Genomic DNA, 14,127 nt, shown 5'->3' with positions numbered 1-14,127 from the left:
ATTATGACATGCTAGGACACACATAAGAGAAAATCCAACTCAAAATGGCTTTAAAAATAAGGAAATCAATTTCTCAATTGACAAAAAGTTAGTTAATTCAATTGCTCCATGAAACAGTCAAAAAACTCTTTTCATCTTTCTATTCTACCTGCTTGGCATGACAGCCTCTGTCCTCGTCCTAGCTCTCTTCATGGTAACAAGTTAGCTGCCTCAATTCCAGCCACAAGTAATTATGTGTAAAAGAACAATTGGTAATCTCTTCTAGTCAGTCTCATTTTAAAGGAAACTACTGAAAGAAGTCTCCCTCAAATTTGCATATCCTATTAACAAGAGTGAGTCACCTCATCCTTTGCAAAATCAATCACTGGTAAGTGAAATGGGATTACCATTATGGCTTAGACTAATCAGGATTTATCCCTAAGGGTAGGCGCCAAAACAAAATCGGTACCCTGAAAGCAAGAATGAATGACTATAAAACCCTACAAGAATGCTACAATATCTTGTCTTTAAAAAAAAGCACTCACCACCCCCCATTATTCTCTATCACAATACTTATTGGCTTATTTATTTCCTATAATAAAAGATATGTACCAACAGAGCAGGGATTTAGAGCACAGTGCCTAAAACAGAACAAGCCTTGTATTAATATTTGTAGAACAAAAAAGTGAATGCATGAATATTATACAATGTGCATATATTTATTTAATATCTATAGTCAAAATCCTAGGCAAAATAAAAATAAAGTTTTCGAAGAATTAGAACTAAGATTCAAAGTCATTTTCATGTTTATTCATTTATATTTACATGCAGAAAATGTCAAAAGTAGATGCTCAGAAAGAAATATATCCAAATATAATTTCAAATCAAAGACATTCAAGCCAACTCTTGATAACCTGCAGAGTCCTCCAATACTACATTTAACAGTTAATAAGGGCCGACAGATGTATAGCAAAAATTCCACGTCTCAGACAACAAATAATGAATAAAGAGCCACAATCTTTCTAGAGAACTCTTTCTAAATAACAATAGAGATTTAAAAATTCAGATTCAAAGAGATTTAAAAGAGTTTCTACAGAACAACAGAGATTCAAAAGTGTAATAAACATATGCTACTGAAAATTTTAGTGGGATATACACTTTTTAAAAACACATTTCAATTCTCATATAAGAGGCATGATGCCCTTTAAAGGCTAATCTTTACTACTGCATGTATAAAGAATAATATACTGATATTATTGGCTAGCATTCGATTCATTAATACATGAACCAGATGGGCGGCACAGAGAACAATTTATATATCCTAAAATAAGAGAAGTTTAGATAAATTATGGTGCAATCATTGGTGAGATGTTATAGCTCGGTTTAAAATGTAAAGTATGAAGACAAATACACACAATATAATGTTAGGTGAAAATGCAGGATGCAGAGGGATTTGATGATGTTGATGCATAGCATCATACCTTGGAAAAGTATATGCTGTAAGGTCAGACAGCTCTGGGTGTATATCCTAATAATACCTAAATAGAATTGGGCCAGAAAAGAATCGGCAAGGCATCTTACTTTCTCTGAGCCTGAATTTTCTATCCTTGAAATGACCGTAATAAATTCCTATCATATGGGCCTATCATTCTAAGTATAATGATGATAACAGCTACATTTATATAGTGCTTCCTGAATGCAAGGTACTTTTCTCTACTTCACAATTATAATACTATTTAATCTTCTCAACAATCTTATAAGTACTATTATCCCCATTTTACAGTGGAGGAAATAAAGGCACATTGAGATTAAATAAAGTCATAAAGTCAGTAAGTGGCAGAACCAAAATCAATGATACCTATTTTTTTTATTATTGTTATTAAGAACCTGCTCACTTCAAGAATTGCAAGGGAAGCTACAAAATCTCCTTCACACGTACTTTTTAACCCAAGGATAAGCAACTATATCACTAGGATATGTCGAGTCTAACTCAATCCAGAGATTTAAGGGCCTCAAGCTTTTCCTCCCAAATAGCACACTATTAGGAAAACTAGATAAAACAACTCCAGCTGACCTAATTTTTTTTACATTTAAAGTATAGTGAAGCAACTTTCAGTTCCAGACCAAGATGGAAAAGATGTACTTCTCCCCATCCCTCCCACTATAAACAGCTAAAAAACCCTGGCCACTTTTTTTTTTTTTTAACACTTAATGGTTTATTAATGTTTGTTTTATAAAAGCAACCTCAGTTTCCTCACTGGGTTACTTACACATTTCTTTACTCTTGACCACCAATAATTCTCAGGATTCTCAAAAGCTTTTACAATAAACATGTAGTTTTTTGTTCCCCATTTACAGTAAATATTGTTGACTGCAAAATTCTAAAGAAGTAAGTTGTCATTCGTCAAACAATTTGCCTGAGGTAGACAGATTTGGGATATTTCTCCTTAAGAGTCGGCCACTGAACAATGAAGTAATCAGAGAGGTGAAACAAGATGACTGTGTAAGGTGGAAAGCAAAGGCAGACCTGCTAGGGATCTAGGGACTAATGGAACAACAACACGGCAGTAAGTTCTCTGAGTTTTCTTTTTGCTTCATAAATCCAAGAAGGAAGAAAGAGAATAAGAAATAGCAAAAACATGGGTAAATATAATATACTTAACCTTCTGTTCTTGAGTTTTCTACATTATGTTTGACAGGTGAAGCAAAAAGTATACCACTGTTGTAGTTCTAAATATATGTGGAGGAAATATTTAAGACCATTATGTAAGTGACAGAGGGTAGTGGAACTTTAGAGGCAAACTTTCTACACTTCACTCAAATTGGTAAAACATCAATACACCAGTAGATTGTAACAAGTTATGTATTTTTAATGCAATACTTAAAGAAACTAGTAAAACATCTACACAGAGATACACTCAATAACATTTAGCAATGTAATCATTGGAGGCTTAATAGAGAGTGAGTTTTAGAGTCAACTAGACCAGTGTTTGCCCATTTCCTCCACTTTCTAGCTGGTGACTGTGGCCAAATTATTTAACCTCTCTGTAAATTAGGTAATAACATTCATTATGGACCAATTAGAGTTAAAACACAATAACTACAATTATTATAGCTATTATTATTATATTTTGGTTGAGTTAGGCTATTAACTCTGTCTCTTTAATTTATTTACTTCTGCTAGTTTAAATGAATATTTAAAGTAGTCTTGAACTGAGATATATATGGAAAGTGCTAGTCATGGTGACTAGCATGTAGTATGGGCTTGATAAATAAAAGCTATGATTAATTATCAGTAAATAAAGGAGTTATGGTTAGCCTTTCTTTAATTCCATTGACTTTGCACCATAAAATTTTAACGCCTCCTTGACATCAGTCTTGGCAGTGATTTTTTTAATTTGACATCAAAAGCAAAAAAGGCAACAGAAGCAAAAATAAACAAGTGGGACTATATCAAACTAAAAAGCTTCTGCATAGCAATGGAAACCATCAACAAAATGAAAAGGCAACCTATAAAATATTTGGAAGCCATATATCTGATAAGGGATTAGTATCCAAAATATATTGAGAACTCATACAACTCAACAGAAAAAATAAACAATCCATTTTAAAAATGGACAGAGGATCTAAATAGACATCTCTCCAAAGACAACATACAAATGGCCAACAGGTACATGAAGAGGTGCTCAACACCACAAATTATCAGCAAAATGCAAATCAAAACCACAATGAGATATCACCTCACACATATTTTTATCAAAAAGACAAGAAATAACAAGTGCTCGTGAGGATGTGGAGAAAAGGTAACCCTTGTGTATTCTTAGCGGGAGTGCAAATTGGTGCAGCCACTATGGAAAATAGTATGGCAGTTCCTCAAAAAATTAAAAACAGAACTACCATATGATCAGCAATGCCACTTCTGGGTATTTATCCAAAGGAACAAAATCAGTATTTCAAAAAGATATCTGCAGCTCCATGTTCACTAGAACATTATATTGTTCACTAGAACAACAGCCAAGATATGGAAACAATTTAAGTGTCTATCAAGGGAGAATGGATAAAGAAAATGGGATATAATATATATAATGGAATAGTATGCAACATAAAAAAAGAAGAAAATCCTTCCACTTGCAACAATATGGATGAACGTTGACAGCATTACGGTGAGTAAAATAAAACAGAAACAAAAAGACAAATACTGTATTATCTCACTTATATGTGGAATCTAAAAAAAACCCAAACTCATAGATACAGAGAACAGATTAGTGGTTGCTAGAGGCTGGGAGTGTGGGAGGTAAGTAAACTGAGTGAAAGTGGTTAAAAAATACAAACTTCCAGTTATGAGATAAAAAGTCCAAGGGAAAAAAAAAATCTCATAACAATAAAATATTCCTGTATTTTTTAAAAAGTGAAGACAAAGTATTCTATTGTTTTATATCTGGGTAGTGCTATATAATTTATGATTTCAATTTATTCCTCAAAAAAACTATAATTATGATTTGCTACCCCTTTACAGATGAGGAACTGTAGCTCACACTAATTAAGTAATTTGCTCAAAGCATTTACAAAGCTAGTATAAGCTAAGGTCCGAGTAGAGGTCTTTTGTCTATAAATGTAATGCCCTTTCATGACACTATGCTGCCAATCAATTACAAAAACATATTCAAGGTCACATAATTAGTAACTAGAAGACACAGGATTCAAAACCAAGTAAGTTAAGCCCTCGTGCCTAAGACTTTATTATGTGGTTGATACAAATGATTAAAATATAGATAAATAGATGGATGTTCAAGTTCATTACTAAGTAAAGATACATTAAAACACATCAAATTAGACACATCAGATACACCAAATTAGCAAAGATTTATATTAAAGACTGAAAAATGAATAATATTATAATGGAATATTATACTGCCATCACCAAAAGGAATTTATTCTTGAAGAAGATATTCTATCACATAGAATGGATAGCTAGAGATTTAAGAGCATGCGGTATTTCCACACCACTCAAGTTATATGTACTGTCCAGGAAAATCTATAAAATAAAGAAGAAAAGGAAATAAGGTGATAAAAAATGACGAGTAAAGTATGTACAGTACTTAATTGTTACTAGCCTTTAAATAAACAAAATTTAAATGATAAGAGATATATGGAAAGGAATGAATAGATCCACAAGGAAAAACAAAGATAAAAACTATATAGGAACCACATTTGATAAACTACAATGAAATATATGACCTCCTGAAGTCTTTCTAGGCCTATAATTCCACACTACACAAATAAAACCAAATCATAAATTAGGCAACATGATTAAAGAGACTGTAACATTCTCAGCTCAGGCATCTAAACCTTTGTCTATCCAAAGCTACTGAATTAAATATGTCAAGTCAATTATTCTGGTGTCACACAAACCATTTAAAAGTGAGGGCCCAGGTATCAATACATAATCAATTTTTTAGAATAAGCTTTATGTAAAAGAGTGAAATAATCTCAACCATTTGCTGTATAGGCTTCAAAATAATCTTTTCTCAACCTCTTCTACAGAAAATAGCTAATCCAATGTTTTCTAAATTTTTTTCTGTATTTGCCAATCCAAAATTTTTAGAGGAGACACCTGAAGTATCATTAATAAGAATATATTTACCAGAAAAAAACTACAAAGTTATGAGTACTTCATTTAACAATGGCATAACAACCTAACAATAGCAATCTATGAAAAATTGTTAATATTCTAATGACAAAAATGATTTATGCTCCACCATCAATTTTGCCAGCTCCTCTAACCACCCCCAATATCCAACAAAATGTAATTTAATAACTAATTGTACAAATGTTACTGTATTGTTAAATATTTTTCCCATAAAATAGTTTCATATTTCCCATTAATCTAATAAAATTTCACCAGTATAATCAAAGGAGATCCATAATCTTCTCAATCCCTGAGGCATTTATGCTACTCCCCTTCAATTCTCGTTTATCTTAAGTTCCCCCACACACCCCACTCTGTACACCAGCCATTAAATCTCAGTGGTGCTTTATTATTTATACTCCTTCCCCTCAGGAATATATTCTACACATTACAGAATACCCAAACACAGCAGTAACTTGGCTTAAACAAGATTGAGGTTTATTTTTTCCTTTTGTAAAAGTTGTCTAGAGATAGGTGATGTAGGAGACGGTGGTTGCAAGTATCCTCAGGGACCAAAGCTTCTAACTTTTCCACCATTCTAGGTACCTGGCTTCCATCATCAAGATCACCTCATGGCCCAAAATGTTCGCCAAAGTTCCAGTTACCATGTCTTCAATACAGGTCAAAAAGAAGAAGAGAAACTGAACAGCAAAATGGGGTCTCTTACAGCTGAATCAGTGCAAGCACACACGTAATGCTTCTACTTTTATTTCTTTTGCCAGAACTTAGTCACATAGCTGGGAAATATAGTCTTTTCTTCCAGGCATCAATGTGCCTAAGCTAAAAAAATATCAGGATTCTATTACTACAGAAGGGGAAAACAGATTTTAGAGTTGGGTAGAATCGTAGAAGCCTGCATCATGATTCGCTATCCGTTTTTCAAAACTTCTAAATAACCCTTCATATTGAGAAAAGTTTTATATCGTATCTTTAATATGGCTGACGTAAAAGATTTTCCCAATAAATGCTTTTACTTCCTTGGCCAGCTGTGGAGTGTGGCCAATCCCAAACTGTATTACAATAGGTAAACCAAGATTGCAATTCTGAAATCTTATTGGATAGAATTTTTCATCTACCACATCTTGTGCACCAGCTAGGATAGAAAAGTTGATTTGTTCTGTATAAGTGACCTAACAGAATGTTGGAACACACTGTGTTGTCCTGACCAATTAGCAACGGAGCTCCAGTATAGTCTCTTCAGTTACAAATCCTGGATCTACGCTTAATTCACAGGCACATCTGCTGCATCATCATAATATTAATCCCCTTATAGGACCATATTTACTGAATATTTACTAAGTCTCTGTGCAAAGTGTTTTATTTATTTATTCATTCAGGCCTCATAACATCTTTCTTATGTTATTTCTGTCCTCGTTTTATAGAAGATAATACTAGCAAACATGTATGAGTGCTCACTACATGCCAGGTAGGTATAAAACACTCCCAAGTGTTTTATAGATAGGTACTATAATTATCTCTAATTTGCAGATGAGAAAGAGGAAGCAGAAAAGTTAGTAACCTGCCCAAAGTCACACAGCTTATAACTAGCACAACCAGGATTCAAATCCTCACAAACTGGTTCCAGTGTTCACTCATTTAATTAGTAAACTATACTAATATCAAATATACCAGCAGAGCTTAAGTAATTCACCTAAGGTCACAAAGCCAGAAGGAGCCAAGATTAATAGCCAGATCTATTTCATTATGGAGTCCTGTTCTCAACTTCAAATGAATCAAAGCAATATGGCTTGGCTGACCAAAACCATTATTATTGAGGGATTATTACTCTTTAGTAGCAAAGTAACAAGGGAACACGCAACCAAATAACAAACCTAATCCATGAATTTCAATGGTAAACAATTTAGAAGGATGAAATGCAGTGCATCCATGTCACCTAGGTAACACTATGGGTAGACCCATCTCTTTCAGCAATAACAGACCAAAACAAAGAGCAGGTTTGGCAAATGGATCTAGTGACTGTCATATATCAGTTTAAATTTTCTCACAAGTAAATAGTCATTAGTATCTAAAAGATTTTGAATAATTAGGTATCTGCATTTTGTATCTGCTATCAAAAAAATTAAAGAGTAAACAATCTTTTGCTATACCAAACCTAATAGCTGTATCTAGAAGCAGTAATTTTTACAGGTATCATTAAACAGTTTTTAAGAAATAATAAAAGTAAGAAAAATTCAGACATTTTGGTACCATCTGTTAGTAGTGCATTTATAGTTCTCTCATCTATAATTATAACCCTGACCCTTATCCCTTGAGAGATATGTAAATCATGGCTATTAATTTCTTCAGAATTTTTTCTTAAGATTTACTTATATGCAATTCTGATGCTAGAGACAAAAATGCCTTCTTTAAGCCTGAGCACACAACATTCAAATCACAATGCTATTACTGACTCATTTTCAAACATTCCCCTAAGAATTTCAAGTCTCTCGACTAAGAACACCAAAGGAAAAAAATGACTACCAGACAGGGCATCTTGTACCTAGTATAGTAACTGAAACACTGTAAACACTAATGATGAAGAATGAACCTCATGTCGCAAACCGAATCAACCATAAGCATGAGAGTCTTTAACTCTTTCATGAGCACCTCAGATCCTTCAAAAAAAACAAAAACAAAAACACTTAAGGCTCACTGTATTGTTCTTCACCAAATAAATCCTTTTTTTTAATTCCAAACTTAATGAGACATTCTCAACTTCACACCAGTTTATGTCTACATTCTACTTCCAATTACCAATGCTTTTAAACTAATTGGAAGAATTTTAACGAAATAATGAGCAGTACTAAATTTATACTATTTCACTGTATCTCAATAGGTGGAATATAAAACAGATTTTTTTTATTAGTAAAAAGTTTCTATACTAAGTAAGAGTTATGTTAACGTTTCTGTTTTTGTTTTTTTAGCTATATTGAATCATGTTTAATAGAAAAAAAGTACCATAAAACAACCAGTGTGGCATAAAAGTACCCAAGAGAATCAGCCTATTATAAATCATTAGGGTTACACCAACTTTAATTTAATGCATCAGTTAACTAGTAACTAGTATTAGATGAAAAGCAGCCAAAGCAGGTTTTATTTACAGGATGGGCAGGAGGTATCACTTGCTAAGAATATAATTCTTCAATTTAAAAGTGTTAAGAGATCTCTACTTTCACCCATCAGGGAGTAATATAATCCAGAATTAATTTCAATATGTAAGCAACTAGAAAACTGGACAAACTACATATATGACATTGGACAACAGGTAGCTCAAAAGTGATTCCAAAAAAAAGGGAAACAAAAAAGGTGAGCCCTATAATTACCTAGCATGTCTTTCTGAAAGCACTTTTGGGACTGCAGGATGCTGGAGCAGAAACCCAAATAGAAGTCAGTACATTGCTGAGTTGAAAAGACAGGTGAGGATAAGCCTCTTAGATAGACTCATCCACCAGAAGACAGACAGCAGAAGCAAGAAGAACTACAATCCTGCAGCCTGCGGAACATAAACCACATTCACAGGAAGACAGACAAAACGAAAAGGCAGAGGACTATGAACGAACAAGATAAGACCCCAGAAAAACAACTAAATGAAGTGGAGATAGGCAACTTCCAGAAAAAGAATTCAGAATAATGATAGTGAAGATGATCCAGGACCTCGGAAAAAGAATGGAGGTAAAGATCGAGAGGCTGCAAGAAATGTTTAACAAAGACCTAGAAGAATTAAAGAACAAACAAACAGAGATGAACAATACAATAAGTGAAATGAAAACCACACTAGAATGAATCAATAGCAGAATAACTGAGGCAGAAGAACAGATGAGTGACCTGAAAGACAGAATGGTGGAATTCACTGCTGCAGAACAGAATAAAGAAAAAAGAATGAAATGAAGACAGCCTGAGAGACCTCTGGGACAACGTTAAATACACCAACATTCGCATTATAGGGGTCCCAAAAGGAAAAGAGAGAGGGTAAGGACCCAAGAAAATATTTGAAGAGATTATGGTTGAAAACTTCCCTAACATGGGAAAGGAAATAGCCACCCAAGTCCAGGAAGTGCAGAGAGTCCCAGGCAGGATAACCCCAAGGAGAAACATGCCGAGACACATAGTAATCAAACGGACAAAAATTAAAGACAAAGAAAAATTATTAAAAGCAACAAGGGAAACACGACAAATAACATGTAAAGGAACTCCCATAAGGTTAACAGCTGATTTCTCAGCAGAAACGCTACAAGCCAGAAGGGAGTAGCTCAATATATTTAAATTGATGAAAGGGAAGAACCTACAACCAAGATTACTCTACCCGGCAAGGATCTCATTCAGATTCAATGGAGAAATCGAAAGCTTTACAGACAAGCAAAAGCTAAGAGAATTCAGCACCACCAAACCAGCTCTACAACAAATGCTAAAGGAAATTCTCTAAACGGGAAACACAAGAGAAGGAAAGGACCTACAAAAACAAACCCAAAACAATTAAGAAAATGGTCATAGGAACATACATATCGATAATTACCTTAAACGTGAATGGATTAAATGCTCCAACCAAAAGACACAGGCTTGCTGAATGGATACAAAAACAAGACCCATATATATGCTGGTTACAAGAGACCCACTTCAGACGTAGGGACACATACAGACTGAAAGTGAGGGGATGGAAAAAGATATTCCATGCAAATGGAAATCAAAACAAAGCTGGAGTAGCAAAACTCGTATCAGATAAAATAGACTTTAAAATAAAGAATGTTACAAGAGACAAGGAAGCACACTACCTAATGATCAAGGGATCAATCCAAGAGGAATATATAACAATTATAAATATATATGCACCCAACACAGGAGCACCTCAATACATAAGGCAAATGGTAACAGCCATAAGAGAGGAAATCGACAGTAACACAATAATAGTAGGGGACTTTAACACCTCACTTACACCAATGAACAGATCATCCAGACAGAAAATTAATAAGGAAACACAAGCTTTAAATGACACAATAGACCAGATATATTTCATTGATATTTACGGGACATTCCATCTGAAAACAGCAGATTGCACTTTCTTCTCAAGTGCTCATGGAACATTCTCCAGGACAGATCACATCTTGGGTCACAAATCAAGCCTCAGTAAATTTAAGAAAATTGAAATCATATCAAGCATCTTTTCCAACCACAAAACTATGAGACTAGGAATAAATTACAGGGAAAAAAACGTAAAAAACACAAACACATGGAGGCCAAACAATGTGCTATTAAATAACCAAGAAATCACTGAAGAAATCAAAGAGGAAATCAAAAAATACGTAGAGACAAATGACAACGAAAACATGACGATCCAAAACCTATGCAATGCAGCAAAAGCAGTTCTAAGAGGGAAGTTTATAGCAATACAAGCCTACCTCAAGAAATAAGAAAAATCTCAAATAAACAATCTAACCTTACACCTAAAGGAACTACAGAAAGAAGAACAAAGAAAACCCAAAGTTAGTAGAAGCAAAGAAATCATAAAGATCAGAGCGGAAATAAATGAAACAGAACGAAAGAAAACAATAGCAAATATCAATAAAACTAAAAGCTGGTTCTTTGAGAAGATAAACAAAATTGATAAACCTTTAGCCAGACTCATCAGGAAAAAGAGGGAGAGGACTCAAATCAATAAAATTAGAAATGAAAAAGGAGAAGTTACAACAGACACCGCAGAAATACAAAGCATCCTAAGAGACTACTACAAGCAACTCTATGCCAATAAAATGGACAACCTGGAAGAAATGGACAAATTCTTAGAGGTATAACCTTCTAAGACTGAACCAGGAAGAAATAGAAAACATGAACAGATCAATCACAAGTAACGAAATTGAAACTGTGATTAAAAATCTTCCAAAAAACAAAAGTCCAGAACCAGATGGCTTCAGAAGTGAATTCTATCTAACATTTAGAGAAGAGCTAACACCCATTCTTCTCAAACTCTTCCAAAAAATTGCAGGGAAGGAACACTCCCAAACTCATTCTATGAGGCCACCATCACCCTGATACCAAAACCAGACAAAGATAATACAAAAAAGAAAATTACAGACTAATATCACTGATGAATACAGATGCAAAAAGCCTCAACAAAATACTAGCAAATACAATCCAACAACATATTAAAAGGATCATACACCATGATCAAATGGGATTTATCCCAGGGATGAAAGGATTCCCCAATCTACACAAAACAATCAATGTGATACACCATATTAACAAAATGAAGAATAAAAACCATATGATCATCTCAATAGATGCAGAAAAAGCTTTTCACAAAATCAACACCTATTTATGATAAAAATCTCCAGAAAGTGGGCATAGAGGGAACCTACCTCAACATAATAAAGGCCATATACGACAAACCCACAGCAAACACCACTCTCAATGGTGAAACACTGAAAGCATTTCCTCTAAGATCAGGAACAAGAAAAGGATGTCCACTCTCACCACTATTATTTAACATAGTTTTGGAAGTCCTAACCACAGCAATCAGAGAAGAAAAAGAAATAAAAGGAATACAAATTGGAAAAGAAGGAGAAAACTATCACTGTTTGCAGATGACATGATACTATACATAGATAATCCTAAAGATGCCACCAGAAAACAACTAGAGCTCATCAATGAATTTGGTAAAGTTACAGCATACAAAATTAATGCACAGAATTCTCTTGCATTCCTATACACTAAGAACAAAAGATCAGAAAGAGAAATTAAGGAAACAATCCCATTCACCACTGCAACAAAAATAATAAAATACCTAAGAATAAACCTACCTAGGGAGACAAAAGACCTGTACTCAGAAAGCTATAAGACACTGATGAAAGAAATCAAAGATGACACAAACAGATGGAGAGATATACCATGTTCTTGGATTGGCAGAATCAATATTGTGAAAATGACTATACTACCCAAAGCAATCTACAGATTCAGTGCAATCCCTATCAGATTACCAGTGGCATTTTTTACAGAATGAGAACAAAAAAATCTTAAAATTTGTATGGAGACACAAATGACCCCAAATAGCCAAAGCAATCTTGAGGAAAAAAAAAAACAGAGCTAGAGGAATCAGACTCCCTGACTTCAGACTATCTTACAAAGCTACAGTAATCAAGACAATACGGTACTGGCACAAAAACAGAAACATAGATCAATGGACAGGATAGAAAGCCCAGCGATAAACCCACGCACATATGGTCAACTAATCTATGACAAAGGAGGCAAGGATATACAATGCAGAAAAAACAGTCTCTTCAATAAGTGGTGCTGGGGAAACTGGACAGCTACATGTAAAGGAATGAAATTAGAACACTTCCTAACACCATACACAAAAGTAAATCAAAATGGATTAAACACCTAAATGTAAGGCCAGACACTATAAAACTCTTAGAGGAAAACATAGGAAGAACACTCTTTGACATAAATCACAACAAGATCCTTTTTGACCCACTTCCTAGAGTAATGGAAATAAAAACAAAAATAAACAAATGGGACCTAATGAAACTTAAAAGCTTTTGCACAGCAAAGGAAACTATAAACAAGATGAAAAGACAACCCTCAGAATGGGAGAAAATATTTGCAAACAAATCAACAGACTAAGGACTAGTCTCCAAAATATACAAACAGCTTATAAAGCTCAATATTAAAAAGACAAACAACCCAATCAAAAAATGGGCAGAAGACCTAAATAGACATTTCTCCAGATAAGACATACAGATGGCCAAGAGACACATGAAAAACTGCTCAACATCACTAATTATTAGAGAAATGTAAACCAAAACTACAATGAGGTATCACCTCACACCAGTTAGGATGGGCATCATCAGAAAATCTACAAACAATAAATGCTGGAAAGGGTGTGGAGAAAAGGGAACCCTCTCGCACTGTTGGTGGGAATGTAAATTGATACAGCCACTATGAAGAACAGTACAGACGTTCCTTAAAAAACTAAAAATAGAATTACCATATGACCCCACAATCCCACTACTGGGCATATACCCTGAGAAAACCATAATTCAAAAAGACACATACACCCCAATATTCACTGCAGCACTATTTACAATAGCCAGGTCGTGGAATCAACCTAAATGCCTACCGACAGCCGAATGGATGAAGAAGATGTGGTACATATATACAATGGAATATTACTCAGCCATAAAAATGAAAGAATTTCGGTCATTTGTAGAGACGTGGATGGATCTAGAGACTGTCATACAGAGTGAGATAAGTCAGAAAGAGAAGAAGAAATATCATATATTAACGCATATATGTGGAATCTAGAAAAATGGTACAGACGAACCGGTCTGCAAGGCAGAAATAGAGACACAGATGTAGAGAACAAACATATGGACCCCAATGGGGGAAAGCGGGAGGGGTTGGTGGTGGTGGTTGTGAGATGAATTGGGAGATTGGGATTGACATATAGACACTAATGTGTATAAAAT

General features: G+C 34.3%; 1 protein-coding gene across 3 annotated transcripts in view; it reads right to left on the bottom strand.

Annotated features, from left to right (window-relative positions):
- Nucleotides 1–14,127, bottom strand: part of FUT8 (fucosyltransferase 8) — a 318,044-nt gene that overhangs the window by 171,248 nt on the left and 132,669 nt on the right. The gene's annotated exons all lie outside the window — the stretch shown is intronic.

Source organism: Eubalaena glacialis, chromosome 2 (genome assembly GCF_028564815.1).
Source record: "Eubalaena glacialis isolate mEubGla1 chromosome 2, mEubGla1.1.hap2.+ XY, whole genome shotgun sequence".
Taxonomy (NCBI): domain Eukaryota; kingdom Metazoa; phylum Chordata; class Mammalia; order Artiodactyla; family Balaenidae; genus Eubalaena; species Eubalaena glacialis.
This window is presented reverse-complemented; position numbering and strand designations above follow the sequence as displayed.